General features: G+C 35.5%; 1 protein-coding gene across 1 annotated transcript in view; it reads left to right on the plus strand.

The window, feature by feature from the left end:
- The window catches only part of LOC129425632 (Fc receptor-like protein 5), a 111,472-nt gene that overhangs the window by 39,301 nt on the left and 56,055 nt on the right, over window positions 1-16,116 (plus strand). The gene's annotated exons all lie outside the window — the stretch shown is intronic.

Genomic DNA, 16,116 nt, shown 5'->3' on the forward strand with positions numbered 1-16,116 from the left:
ATAAGCCAGAAACATCAGCTAACATACTGAGACATTGGACTAAAATATTCGGCCGTCAGCAAGAAAAAAGCCAAACACAGTAATTAATGCAGTTGCATAGCCAAATTAAATCAAACAGCATCGCAGGCTGCAAAGCACAGTAACGTAAACACCAAAGAATTCTACTTAGTAGAAAGGAGTAATGCAGCATAGTCTCTGGCTTCATCAGCTGAGGAAAACATTTTCCTACCTCCATTCACCGCATTGATGGAAAGTCTTGCAGGAAACAACAGCGCAGGTTTTAGTCCAAGCTTATAGAAGTCCGACATAACTTCACGATACTTTGACCGCTGTTCCATTACTTCAGGAGTGAAATCTTCATAGATCGCGATAGGTGTCCCACGATACTGAAGCTTTCCTCTTCTAGCTCTGGCTTCACGTATACAGATGTGGCCTTTAAAAATGCGCGTCTCTGAGACCAGAATGCCGCGAGCACTTCCGAAATTCTGCGAGATCCCGCAGAAGGGGGGTTCGGTGGGGGACGCAGGAAATACAAAAACCTGTAGATGGCAGTCGTGTTTCATGTAGGCCATACTGACGACAATTTGTGTGCTTGACTTCATGCTGAGCGTATACTGTATGATATTGAAGTAACATGACACGGAATTTCTGTGTTTAGGCGATACTCTTTGATGTCATACAAATGCACGCTTTTTTGGCAAACATTTCGTCGGCGAAGTTGTCTTTGCCTGTTACATAAACAGTCACATATTCTTCATAAAAATCCGACCCAAACGCGCATCATTTCTCTTATTTTTTTCCGTGTACTTACAGTACAAGAGACGTGATGTATGATAACTGAGTCTTATAACAAAATAACTCGCGAAGACCTTTGAAGAGACCGAGCGCATTTATGCAATATCATTAACTAGTTTATCTAATTTTACATTTAGTTCATTTTTGCATCTGAACGTTTTAATAGCTTAACATGGTTGTGTTGCACTTTTCTGCATTACCGAACAGTAGGAATATAAGTAGAAATATAAGAAAATATAAGGTAAGCGTGTTGTGTGTATTTCCTAATTATAAGCTTTTGGGAAATTGCACCAAAACTAAACGTGCATAAAAACATAAACAAGTCATTTAAATAAGCGAAAAATCTTTTTTTATGAGCTCAAAATTTTGAATATAATGTGCTATTGCAAAAAATTGCCCATCTCTAATGAGAATATTCATCTTTAAAGTTGAAGAAACAAAAAAGTAATGTACTGATAAGCATTCGTCAAATATATATATTTGTCAAATATATATATATATATATATATTAGGGGTGTGCCCGAAGCCGAATGCGTTATTCGGAAGGGCACGGATAATGGCTTTAAAACGAATAACGAATTCATCCGAATAGCAGAAAAAATATTCGGCCAGACATAATCAAGTGTTTACAGCTAAATTATAAAGCCCTTAAAGCACGCATAATATGTGTGTTAAGTGAATGAGTGTAATTTATAAAATTACATGAATGAATGACATTTTCTGCGCGTCCCTTATTTAGAAACTTGAGATGTTTTGGAATTAGTTTTTAAAACGCTCCTAATATCAAGCTTCTTTTAATCCAATTGTAAAAAATTACCATTTTAGTTTTTTTGTTTTATTTAATTACACAAGACCAGAAAACCTTGATAAAATGCTGCACTCTGATAATAAAATATTCGTTAATAACTTCGTGTCTCCGTGACTTCGGTCACAGATGATCTTTTAATTACTTCAAGTTAAAGCCAGCTTCATTGTCAATCTAGGTGAATATAAAATAAACAAGTAAATAGATAAAAATATGAAAATGTAACATTTTAAAAGCAAAATGTATACTGAAGATTATTATGACATGAATTGCAATTAACATAAAAAAGTTAGTAAATAACAGCTGAAACATTTGAATTACATCTTTCTAATTACCTTGTTTAAAATAATTTTGCTTGTTTTGAACTAAGTCAAAACTGACTTTTAAATAATAGAGCATACTGTTATTTGAAATTATAAACGAATATCTGATTACTTATTAATTTAGATGAAGATTAATGAGAAAGTTTTTTTTTAAACAGTTCGTTCTGTTCGCGCAAACGCAGTAGGCTATGGACATATTTAATAATGAGCTTAACAAGTTTTTTGTAATGCTTAATATGCTTTCGTAAATTCTTGCCAAAACAGATGTTTTTTTTACTATTCTGTCAGTGCAGGTACTTGCGTGTCTGTGCGTTGCGTTTCGGATCTGTCAGTCAGCGCGAGTCTTGTTGATCTTAATAACTTTTTAACATAAATCAGTCCTGAACTTTATCTCTCTTAATAACTTTTTAAACATCAAGCAAGTCCTGCATTTTATTTTCAAATTCCTGCATGTTTTTAAACCGAAACCAAGATGTCAGACATGACATGCATCTTAGTATTAATCATTTTACTCTCAGAAAACGTATTAGATGTTTAATTAATAGAGTATTTGAAAACATCCCACTCATTTAGACAGAATGGGTCATATATGTAATGTGCTGAAAGACACAATAAACGCTTAAAGCGCTCTCAAGTTCAACGCAGATAGGCACAAGCTGTATGAGGGTTTGAAAATTAGAAGTTTGTTTTCCATGCCTATTATTAATGAGAATCAAGTTATTTGTCTTTTTGATAAAAAATGTGTAATATTATTTTTAATAAATATTTACAGTTATTTAAGTTATAATTATAATAAAAGCAAAAATTCATTTAAAATTGTAAAACATATTTAATGCTAACTTTACTTACAAATTCAGAAAATATTTTTTACAGTGTATAAATAAAACGACATGAAGGAATTTCATTCCAAAATGTAATGCATCTAGTAGCAGCTACCAGTGACACAGAAAGTCAAGAAATTAAAAACCACCCACCCCCAGGTCTGCCAATTCTTTGCCAACCCCCAATTCTAATCGCCTCTCAGCGAGCGAATCAAAAGAAAACCGGTTTTTCAAGTTTTGACCAGCGTGTGGCGTTTTAATTCCCAACCTTGCAGTTCCTTTGTTTAAACGCAAATCTAGGCCTACTACGCTGTAAGTTATTTTAAATCAATTTTTATAACTAAAATTAAGTGGATATCGGGTAACTTAATTTGACATATGTCAGTTCACACGCCAAACCAAGCTACGCTGAGAAGTAAAATAGAAGTTTTCCTGCTATACAATTAATAAAGGAGGTGCTGGTATACACAGAAAATTCCTGTCGAGTTTAACGGCTATTGTTTACAGAAGCCGGAGCGCGAGCTACAAACTACAGAGCGAGTGCGCGGGTGCACAATGGTGAAAGAGCAACACACGATGTAAATAACTAAACCAGTGCTCGCAGTACAGACACTTTATATTTTAGCGTACTGCGTACCTTCACTTCCTTTTGCGTGCCATCACTTCTCATGTTGCTGGTACTCTGCTGTAAAGAGTCAAAGGGCGTTTCTTTGTAGCGCTGCGCAGACAGTTCGGCACCGAAGACATCAAAGTACCGCGACAGCAAGTCGAAATGTTACAAAATGGTCCGACTTTACCTTTGCTCTCGCGGTACTCTGATGTCAAACGCCGACCAGTCAGCGCCCCACCATTTAAAGTCGAACACACAAAGCGTCAAGGCCTGGGCCCGGTTTCCCAAAAGCACTTATGAATGAACGATTACTCCAGAGCACTCGTAGATCTACGATGATTTTCAAGTGCAACTTAAGTTACGAAGCTTTTGGGAAACAGCCCGTAATTCTAAGATGATTCGTACGATCGTTTTTACGATCTACTTAGCCTTACGATGCTTTTGGGAAACCCGGCCATGGTCATGACTTGCACATTGTGTGTTGCTTTAGTGTAATATAAAGTGCTCATTTGGTTTGGTGTATTTTGAGTGTGGCAGTCATTCTATTAGCCCCAATCAATCACAAATCATCGCTTCTCCTATTTCTTAGTAGGTGAACTGAATCTGATCTGCTGTCACCTGCAGTTATATTTACAGAGACCAGTATTCATTAGATTTTAAGAACTTTTTTTGCCACTTTTAAAACTGTAAAACTAAATAAAAAATATCATATGATATGCCGAATGAGCATATAAACATATGTTTTCTTGTTCGCTCCACGGGTTTAAACGCCGTTTTTTCCCTAAAGAATAATGTTAATTGGTGGTGGTTGAGAATAATTTATATGGCAAAATAATTTTAGCGCAAAATAATTGTATCATATTGTTATTCTTTATATAAGAGAATACTCATATATTTTTACAACAACTTTAACTTTAAAACCTACATATACAGATGCTTAGTACAATAGCTTTGCTTCTGACAACAAGTTTCTGTAATAAATCAGTAAATCAATCATAAAATGTTTTGACAGTGCCGAATAAAATTCTTGTCAATTCAAACAAAGCTGAAAGGTGTATAAAACCGCTTGAATTAACAATATCTGAACTGTGCTCTTTTGCATACCTCTACTTTTCTCATGTCTTTCTTTATACCACATTTGTCTCTTTAAAATATTGCTACTTTTAGAAATAATTTGTTTGCATTTTTTTGTATACTGCACACTTTATACACTTTATATTTTACCAAACCCTGTTGCTGAAGGAGACGGACCGGAGCTCCGGCAAGGTGTGTTGTGGACCCGAGGAGGCGGAGCTGTGCTCCGGCCCAATTTAACCTATCTTTCTGGTACTTCCACTAACTGAGGTATCCGTACTCCTTTGCTGTCTGCCTGGTATGATTTTATTGGTCATCTAGGAATAATTTTCACTTTATTTTACCTAATGGGGCAGCGCAAACCCGTTGGCCTGTGACATCACACTACCGCGAGATCTATTCAAAAGCATACTGTAGGCCTGCTGTCTCGCGGTGCTAAGACGTCATTTCGCGCCGCTATAGTAATTTCATATGCCGATTGGATCGCGCAGTTCGGCAGAAAGTCAAACACACCAAATATATAGCCTGATATGTGCATTTCAACCCGCTAAAGTAGCAAGTGTAGCATGCTAATTGAGCGGCGCGGCCGTGTTAATTTTTTGTGAAATGGGTCAGTTGCTGCTGATTCTTGCCATAGGTCCGTTGCCCAAATGCGCACGCATACGGTGCCATGTCATCATTGTGTACAAACAGTTAAAGGGTCTATTAAGTTTTAAGATAAAGTCCAAATGAAATCGAGATGACCAATAAAATCAAACCAGTCAGACAGAGGTGCAACACAGAGGTCAGATGCGCAGTTAGTGGTAGTGCAAGAAAGATAAGTAATCAAACGCTGACTATTATATACAGCAGTTTAATGACGAGAAATGTGAAACCGCAGTGACTGTCAAGGTGACAGGACAAGAAACATTACTGCAGCTGAGCACATATGGGTGTCCAGATTTAATGCGCTGCTTTCACTCCCTCCAGTAATTCACTTTCCGTTATTCAGCGTGTTTATTAACAAAATTCAACGCCAACCTTTAATTCTTGAAGATATGTTTTTTTTACTGTATAATGATTAGATTCAATGTTCATATTTTGGCTTGAACATTTTATTGCATTTAGTCCTAAGGCCTACCTGTTGAAGTCATTAAAGTTAATTAAATAACAAAAGAAGAGAAAGTGTGCAGCAGTGTGCCCAGGATGGTAAAATAATTATTACAATGTATTCCTACACTGTAAAAAATTTATACTTTAAAAAATTGTGAAAACTGAAAGTTAAGTATTGACTCAACATATTGCTTCCAAATAATTCTCCCCAAACAAAAATATGCATTGTGGTAATTAAAACGTAAGGTATTGGGGTAAAAACAAAAATGTATATTCACAGAACATATTAAACTCTGCTCAGCCAATTTATCATGTCAAATGAAAAATCTGAGTTGACTGAACAGTTTGAGCCAGAAAAGCGTACGGGCACACCTGAAAATAATTGGCTTCAGTGTGGGTGTGCGGGAGTTGATGATCGACATTTTCCACAATAAAGTTATGGTAAGTACTTAAATATTTACATTTAAGTCATTTTTAAGTATTTTTAAAGTCATTTTCTAGTTAAACTGAGTGAAAATCTGAATAATTACAGCATACAAACAAAAAGCATATGATGTTTTCTCCTCAGTTTAACGCACCGAGCTAACGCTTAGTGAGGAAATGATTTAGTGAGGAAATGGCAAGGCCACTACAACTTTCACAGTGAGTATATTATATTTGTATTTCTTATATAACATATCTGTGTGAAAACTGTTAGCTTTTTCGAGATTTAGGTGCATTTTTTTATTAAGAGACGCTGCGCCGCGCCCACACACGTGCACACATAGACATGAAAGACTGCTTGCAACCCGCGCCTTTCTATAGAGAAATTGTCGCGTTTTTTAAATAAATTAATATATTACGAGTGTAGGGGCTTCTGTATTTGGCCTGGAAGTCACGAAACGGGCGCGTTGTTTACATGTATTCGACTGTGTGCAGCACTGCGCAGACAAGACAACCTATGACATCAAAGTTCCGCGAAAGCCATTCAAAAGCTTATATCTCGCGTTACATTGATCTCATGTGCCAATCGATCTGCGCCGCGCATGCTGCCGTCGTCATCTTGCATCAGGAAATCCCCGAGGGGTAAATATGAAAGGGACGCTCTCTTTCTCTCTCTCTCTCTTACCTGGTGTTGTAAAGCTGCCGGTTATACTCAACAGCGCGAGTCTCAAATAAGTGCACGAACACCGCCAAAAACAAACGAGATGTATAAATAATCAGCGCGTTAACTGTACTGTAAGTAATCGAATATAAAACCAACACAAAATAGCGCTTAACATTACTATAGGTTTGCTTGAACAATTAATCCCTCAGAAAATGAACCATAGTTTTACAATTTTTTGTGTTGGATAACCAAATAACCACACATTTACCAAAGTCTCACTAAAGGATATTTTAGTGAAACTATAGGAATGAAAAATGTCCAATACCAAAATAACTGTACTTCTATAATAAAACTGTTTTATTTTCATAATGTTGAACAGCAATATAGCTAATAGCAGCCGTTTTTCTATGTTCAGAAGTGTAAACTTTGAGGATATTCTATATTGATCTGGTTTAATTTATTACATTGGCTTCATTTGGTATATGAACGCTCAGTGATACTTTTTTACTTCTTACAGAGTAGCAAGGCTTTGGAGATTTACACACTTGACATGAAAATGGGAATTCGTGAAACTCTGAGCAGTTTCTGATCCATGTCAAGATTCATTTCCAGTTAGCCGGTTGTGCTGGAACATTTGTGAGACTTTATGCCTTTAATTTGTAGAATGTTTTAGGTGTTTAATGTTTAAACTGTTATGAGGCATTGTTTAAATGTTTAAATGTTTTAAGTAGTTTCATAAGCTCTTACTTCGTGTGAGAATGTTAAATTCAAGTGAAATTGTGATTAACGTTGGGTGAGGAACTCTCCCCACTTTTATATTGGTGTTTTTGGAGATATATGTAATATCTTTTCTAAACTTTTTATTAAAAATAATTATTTTCTAATGTCTAATGTGCAATTGTATGCAGACCATTTCTGTATGTTTACAATTTTAAGGTATTACAAATAAATAAAAAATGAATAAAATGTTACAAAATAGTTTGAGTGCTTTTTCTATTAGGACAACGGGAAATAAACAATTCAGCATGGTTCCTTATCAATATAATTTTACCAATATACATTTTCAGATTGGGTGAATTAAAAAAAGAATGCTACCACAATTTTAAAAAGTTAATTGGGCAAAAAACATGGTTTCTTATTTTCAATTGGTTCAACCTGTTATTTCCCATTGAGCTAATGTTTAAAGATCGTTGCCACAATTGATAAAATTCAATTCACAGAAAATCTATTGGCCCAATTGAAAAATGTCAATGTTACCAGTCACTAGAAAATTTTGAGTTAGGGAGGCTAATTTTTTTTTACAGTGTAATGACCAACAAAAGTTTTCTGCATACTAATATGGTTTGAAATCTATAGGTATTTGATTCTTTGGTTTTCTGATTTATTAAAATTCATATATGTAGAGCAGGGAAATAAGACGTTTTTTTTCCTGGGGTGCATGCCCTAGAAAATACATAGCCTATATGGACCTCGGTATTTATAAAATCATGCAACGCGGCGTGTTTGTCTTTATACACGTTATGAAATTTATTATTTTAAACACACATTTCACAAAGTATATATTGTAAGTGTAAATATTCATAAACTCAACACTTCCGAGGCGTTTTTCTAAAAAATAATGTTTAAACTTTATTGGTGGTGGTTGAGAATAATTCCTCTTTCCATATGTAACGCATTTTAGCGCAATATAAATGTATCATATTTTTATTCTTAATATATAAGAATACTAATATATTTTTTACAACATTTATAACACAAACACACACACACACACACACACACACACACACACACACACACACATATATATATTTATTTATTTATTTATTTATTTATTTATTTATATATATAGAGATGCTTAGTACAATAGCTTTGCTTCATAGAAGTTTATATAATAAATCATTAAATCAATCACAAAACGTGTTGACAGTGGCAAATAAAATGCTTGTTAATTTAAACAAGGCAGAAAGGTGTATAAAACCGCTTTAATTAACAATATCTGAACTGTGCTCTTTTGCACACTTCTAATTTTCTCATGTCATAATTTATAATTATTCATTAGATTTAATATAAATACGTTTTGAAAAGTGTTGAATGCGAACGTGTAAGATATCTGAAAGGCGACGCAGCGTGTTTGTCTCTACAGCCACATGTTATAAAATTGATTATTTTACACACACATTTTACAAAGTACATATTGTAAGTGTAAATATTCATAAACTCAATATTTCGGAGGTGTTTTTCGTCCGCAAAAGGCACAGTTTCTCTGTTCGCTATTTTATTAGATGTAGCCTACGTCTTAATAATAACATAAAAATATCTGTTCTGAGAAGAATTCCTCTTTCCATAGGTAAAGCATTTTAGCGCAGTATAAATGTATCATATTGTTATTCTTAAAATATAAGAATACTACTATATTTTTACAACATTTTAAACTTTAAAACATGTCTTTTTATACCACATTAATCTCTTTAAAATATTGATACTTTTTGAAAAACTGACAATTATAAATATTATGAACAAACAATGAAACGGTGTCAAAATTCGACAACACAAATAATTAAGATATATTAATTGTAAATAGAGTCGCGTTTATTAGGCTCACACTAAATTATCTGTTGCACTTACTATAAATGCGCATTGCACGTACAGTCATCTTAATATTTGTACAGTATGCGCTGTTATGCTGGCAAGAAGGGGTTGACATATCACTTTGCTGTTTTCAATGTAAAATATTCAGCAATGCCCTTATTAACTTCTGGAAACAACGGCAGTGACAATGTTTTTATGCGCCACCTGGTGGATATTCTTTGAAGCGAAACACATTAAGGGAAAGGGAAAAGTAGCCCCCCCCGAAAGCACTTGCAGAATGCTGCAGGACTCTGCGAGACGAATTGGCGAAGGCCGCGGGAGACACCGCGCGTTTTTAAAGGCCACATCTGTAATAGTCACTTTCTGCTGATGCCTTAAAAGACGTATAACAACTGGCCTAGGTCGCTGACCAGGGCTAGGCTTTGCAGAGAGAGTACGGTGAGCCATGTCGCAATCCGGCGAGGGACCCAGAACACCTTCACCAAACACCTCCATCAAAAGCCCCGCGAAGAAGGAAGTGGGCTGGCCGCCTTCAATAGACTCAGGTAAACCGAGTATTCTAATATTATTGCGGCGGCTACGGGACTCCAAATCAGCAACTTTAGCCAGCAGTTTAGCGTTATTTGCCAACAATGAAGCACTAGACTTTTCCAACAGTGAGATACGCTCGTCTTGTAAATTAGCATTCGTCTCAAGCGCTGAGATTTTCAAAGCATGGTCAGACAAAGTTTCTTGCATACAATCAAGCTTAATTTCCAGCGAAGAGAAAGATTTTAAAAGTTTTAAAATCCGCAGCGATCGATTTCCTGAGATCATCCAGGAGACTAGAAAGAGTCGCCACATTAATTGGATCACTGTTAACTTCTTCAGTAGCAGCAGCCAAACCTGCATTTTGAATCTTCAGATTTAGTCTAGTTCCTTTGGCAGCCATAGTAGAGTCAGCCGATCAAATTAATAACAAAACAAAGTCGTGGGAGTGAGATTCGGAGGAGCTACAACTACGCCACCATGCTCACGCCGTGCTCACATACACATACTCACATACATAAGGGTGTCTTGTCACAGAATTTAATAGGTTTCCCCATCAGACGTTCGACTCTTTTCCAGATCCTGATAGAATTTGCAACAATAGGACCAAACTTGTACTTATCTGCTTTATTCCCTGTCCCAGTAAATAAAATATCCTCTAATCCATACATGGGCAATATACGGCCCGGGGGCCGGATACGGCCCGCATAGTGCTTCAATCCGGCCCTCGCGATGCACTCGCAATTTCAATGAAACTGTCATGGTTGCAGTGTTTCCATACATTGATTTATCAGTGACAGAATCAACACTTGCTGCCACATAGATTTTTCATGATTCCCATTTACACTTTTTTTTACCATTTAAAATGTCGGTAACACTTTACAATAAGGTTCATTAGTTAATGTATTAACTAAAATAAACAAACCATGAGCAATACATTTGTTACAGTATTTATTAATCTTTGTTAACGTTAGTTAATATAAATAAAGCTTTATTTGCTTGTTCATGTTAGTTCACAGTGCATTAACTAACATTAACAAAATTTTACTAAAAGTATTAGTAATTGTTGAAATTAACATTAACAAAGATGAATAAATGCTGTATAAGTGCAGTTCATTATAAGTTCATGTTAATTAATGTAGTTAACTAATTTTAACTAATGAACCTTATTGTAAAGTGTTACCAAAATGTCTTAATTCATTGCAGCGAGCGCTCAGCGTGCCTCCTCTCTATCTCTCTCTCTTTCTCTCTCTCTCTCTCGTTACGTGCAGCGCCTCAACAGCGCGCGGCCCCTCCCCTCTCTCGTGTTGCATGCAGCACAGCTTTCTTACATAACAGTGAAAAGTATTTTAACTCCACGTTACTGCGTGTACTTTCTTTTTCGCGTTAACGTCAACAGTCACGGATGTTATAACAGAGAAGACGGCTGATCATATTCATCTTGACTTAACAAAAGGTTAGCAGTAGTGTTTCCCACAAATACCCGTTCTGGTGTGAGTCTGTGTCCGAGCTCTCTCCCTACCTATGATGCGGTATGCCCGTGCACATGTTCTGTAGTAACAGCAACCGTGTATTCTCTCATATTTTTGAATTTGCAACAAATTGTCTGCGATATACAATAAAACTACCACTCTTATTTAAAATAAAAAGCGCTCATAACACAACAACACTGATGAGAAGAGCAACATCAGTACAGCCTTAATGTAAATGTATGATGACTTTTTCAGATGATGTCGCGTTTTTAGCAGCAGTTAAAGAAAGAGCTGGTTTGATTAAACAAAAAGTTACTGGGTCCTGTTTAGTCACTATTTAATAGACAACAGAACAGATTATATGTAAAAAAAGCATTCAGTTGTGTTAAAATGCAATATAATGTGACAAATCAAAGAGTAAAACACGACGCAATGATGTCACATATATGCTAATCAGTGTGTGATGTCATCACCGCCACAGTCTCTCAAAATCCTGTGGGAAACACTGTGGTTGTCAATATAAAATAAAATATAAAAGAAATAATACTTAAAGGCGGAGTCCACGATGCTTGAAAAATGCGTTGGAAAAGGAGACGGGCCGACTACCAAAACACACTTATAGCCAATCAAATCAAATCAAATGCCGGTTTGCGTATGTGTGGGGCGGGTCTATCAACAGAAGGTCCAGATTCTATTGGGGTAGGGGCGTGTTTGTTTAGGTGATTTCAAATATCAACATTGGCTTTCAAACATCATGGACTCCGCCTTTAATCGTGTGTGTGTGTGTGTGTGTGTGTGTGTGTGTGTGTGTGTGTGTGTGTGTGTGTGGTATGAATGACAGTTGAACAATATGCAGGGTAAGAAATTAATCCTTGAAATTTAATCCAGTTATTGTAATGTTAGAGTAGCCTAGCAAAAATAAATATCAGGCCTTGAAATAGGTCGTCAAAGTAACTAGTAGCCTTAATTAATTAATTTTTACCATTTAATCATGTAACTATGTTTAATGGCAGTTTTCCCAAGTGTGGCCCTCCGCTAACTTTGCCAAAGTAAATGTGGCCCTCAGGCTAAAACTGTTGCCCGCCCCTGCTCTAATCTATGTGGTTTAACTTTATCAGACTCAATTACTCTCCATGACACTTTGGATTGAGAATTTATCCAGTTATGAAGAGCCCTGAGCTGGAACAACCAATAATATAGTTCAAAATTTGGAACCCGCCAGTTCCCCTAAAAATATAGGATGTTGTAATGTGGCAAGTTTAATTCTAGGGTTTCTGCCATTCCAAATTAAACGAGATATTGTAGATTTGATCGGTTTAAAGTAATTTAAAGGGGGAGAAAGTGGCAACATAAAGAACAAGAAATTAAGTCGGGGTAGTAGATTTATTTTAACCGTAGAAATTCTACCTTGCAGAGAGATTTTAAGATCATTCCATCTTTGAATATCATTTTTAATCTTACTTAGCATATTATTGAAGTTGACTATCTTATGAATATTTTTATATATAGTTATACCCAGATATGTCAACGAATCCTTAACAGGAATAAATGGGGGGGGGTGGGAGAGAGTATTTTAACATTATTAATTGGCAGTAGGGCAGATTTAGTCAAATTTATCTTATAAAAAACCAATGAAATAATCAAATTCCTTAATTATATAGGGTACAGAAATATCGAAGTTGTGTAAATACAGGATAATATCGTCAGCATATAATGAAATAATGTGATTGTGGTCATAAATTTTAATTGGTACTGCTTTGGATTCCTAATAGCTTGTGCTAGTGGTTCAAGAGATAGACAAAACAATAAAGGGGAGAGTGGGCATCCCTGCCGTGTTCCTCGTTGTAGAGGGAAGGAGCGAGAGATAATTTTTCCTGTCAAACCTGAAGCAGCAGGTGAATTATAAAGAGTTTTGATCAGTGAAATAAAGTATTTGCCAAAGCCAAAACTTTGTAGAACAGCCCACATATAGTTCCATTCCAGCCTGTCAAAGGCTTTTTCCGCATCAAGTGAGAAAACTGCACAAGGATTGGTATGAGAATCTGCAAAGTCCAATACATGAAGAAGTCGAAGCATATTGTCTGAGGCATGACGTCCCCTAATAAAACCTGTTTGGTCCTCACTGATTAAGGCAGTGGTCTCAAACTCCCGGCCCACGGGCCATTTGCGGCCCGCCCTCCCCCTCTCTGCGGCCCGCGGCACCTTTCAACAATATAACATAATCTGGCCCGCAGAAAGATTTTTATTCACTTTGTTTCATATTCATTTCATTTTTAATTCAAACGTTTAAGGGTTCGTTCACATGTCGCGTCTAACAACGCGCGTTAAAACGAGTCAAGGAGTTTCTTACTTTCTAAAGTGCTCGGGAGCGGAAGTTGCGTTCCGTGGCGTGGGTCGTGTCACCCGTTGCTATGCATGATCCATGTGCCGCGCGCGCTCCGTGATTGCGAGGATAACGGAATGTGTGATCGTACTTTAATTCCTCATCTGCACCTCATGTCAATCATATCATTGTCACCATGTGATCAGTTAATCGGGTCGGGACTTTGGAGTGTTTGTCCAGAGAAGATTTGTTACTTCCGGGTGAATATCAGCTGTTACTCAGAGAAGAGCTGCGGTGGGGCTCACATCAACAAGTCACAGCTTCTAATAGAGACACCGCATAATATGAGGCAGAGCCCTAGATGTAATGCAACACATAAACTACAGATAAAAAAAATTGCCATCAAAGTGCCCAGGTTAAAAGAGGAAAGATGAGGAGAAACATACAGAAGATAAAAGTAGCCTATGTATACTGCTGTATATAATGAAGTATAATATATTATTATGTAGCTTGCTATGCAATTACACCTAGCAGTATTATAATTTTTTTCTGTTTAACTAGCTTATGTAACATTGACTACCCATTCAGAAGTTTTAGGATCACTTTCACTTATTCATATTTTTCCACATATAATAGCAAATTCATTAAAACTGTGGAATAACAAAGATGGAACATAATAAAGTCAATACTATGACTGTAAACAATCCAAAATAAATCAAAAAACAATCACTTACTGATGGTAATTTTTTATAATAGTTTATAAATGTATACATACATTTTATTTGTTAGTTTAGTGCAAGGTTTTAATAGGCCTTAGTTATTAAAGAGAAGGTTAAGAAATTATTTACTTATATAAAATAATGTATATTTATATATATATAAACCACTGCTTTTATTATACATTAAATAATAGAATTTTAACAGTCAATTTACAGAAATATTGTACTTTTTTAACCTTAAAATAGCTCTGCGCAGGGGCGTCAGTTTGTGTTGAAAAGTGATGGGGACAAAAGATCAGATGAAAAAACATTACAGCAGGACAGGAAAAATATTGAATAACGGTGCATCAAAAATGGGTATAGTGTAGGCCGGTCAACAACACAAAAATACTCAGCATAAAACCCTCAACAATGTCAACTGCACATGTAACAGTCCCTGCAACACCAGCTCAACCGAACAGTGCAAAAGCACCGTACTGAAGAAAACAGCATCACGTCAATGATTACAATGAAATTCATTACATATGTAAAAGAAAACACACCATAAGTATACAACGCAACATATGTGATCCTGGACCACAAAACCAGTCGTACACTGCAAGAAAAAAAAATTAAAGAAAAAATGTAGTATTTTTGTCTTGTTTTCAGAAAAAAAATCTAAATATTCTTTAATTAAGATGCTTTTCTTGATGAGCAAAATGACCTAAGACATAAGTCTAGTTTTTAGACCAAAAATAACAAAGTGATTTTGTGCATAAAACAAGCAAAACAATCTGCCAATGGGGTAAGCAAAAAAATCTTGAAATTTTTTCTCAAACACTTAATTCAAGAAAAATTCAAGAAAAAATTGCTTATCCCACTGGCAGATTTTTTTTCTTGTTTTAATGTAGAAAATCACATAAAATTTGATATTTTTGGTCTAAAAACTAGATTTTTGCTCATCAAGAAAAAGCATCTTAATTTAAGAATTTTTACTAAAAATTTTTTTTTTATATATATATATAATTTATATATAAAAATATAAAAATTTTATATTTTTAAGAATGTTTTTCTTGAAAATCTGACTTTCTTTCTTAGTATTTTTGTCTTGTTTTCAGTAGAAATATCTAAAAAACTTCTTAAATAAAAATTTATTTTCTTGATGAGCAAATTGATGTAAGAAAATAAGTCTAGTTTTTAGACAAAAACTATACAATTTAAGTGAATTTGTGCTTAAAACAAGCAAAAATATATGCCAATGGGGTGAGAAAATTTTGCTTAAATTAAGTGTTTAAGAAAAGTGGAGCTCATAATAAAATGGTGTCGCGTGTAAAGCGCAATGTATAGAATGCGTTGCATGTAAAAAATATCATATTACAGCAGATCCCCCAGTGCAGCATTACTCAAAGTTGCCATGAAGGATACGAAAGTGAATAACTGTGTCTAACACTGTACAGCATGTAACAATGAAATTCGCCATTACGTGCTCATGCGTACTCATTTATAAATAAGCATGTAAACATGGAATCATATTACAGCACACACTTAAAAGATACAGCAGTGCAGCATTATTCAAAGTTGCCATGAAGGATACGAAAGTGAATAACTGTGTCTAACACTGTACAACATGTAACAGTGAAATCCGCCATTATGTGATCACGCGTACTCGTTTGTAAACAATGCAAAAGTTTTTCAATCCGAAGCGTGCAGTCTGCTGAGGTTGCTTATGTAGGCTAAACTGCACAAGCCATAACATATTACATGATAGCAAATATAAATGAAGACAAATGACTTACAGTTTCTTCAGGAATATATCCTCCTCCATTGCGTCTTCCATTGTTCTTCTTCTTAGGTAACATTAAAGATAAACGCTTCTCTTCCTCAATGTACAGACAT

This window comes from Misgurnus anguillicaudatus, chromosome 19 (genome assembly GCF_027580225.2).
Source record: "Misgurnus anguillicaudatus chromosome 19, ASM2758022v2, whole genome shotgun sequence".
NCBI classification, from domain to species: Eukaryota; Metazoa; Chordata; class Actinopteri; order Cypriniformes; family Cobitidae; genus Misgurnus; species Misgurnus anguillicaudatus.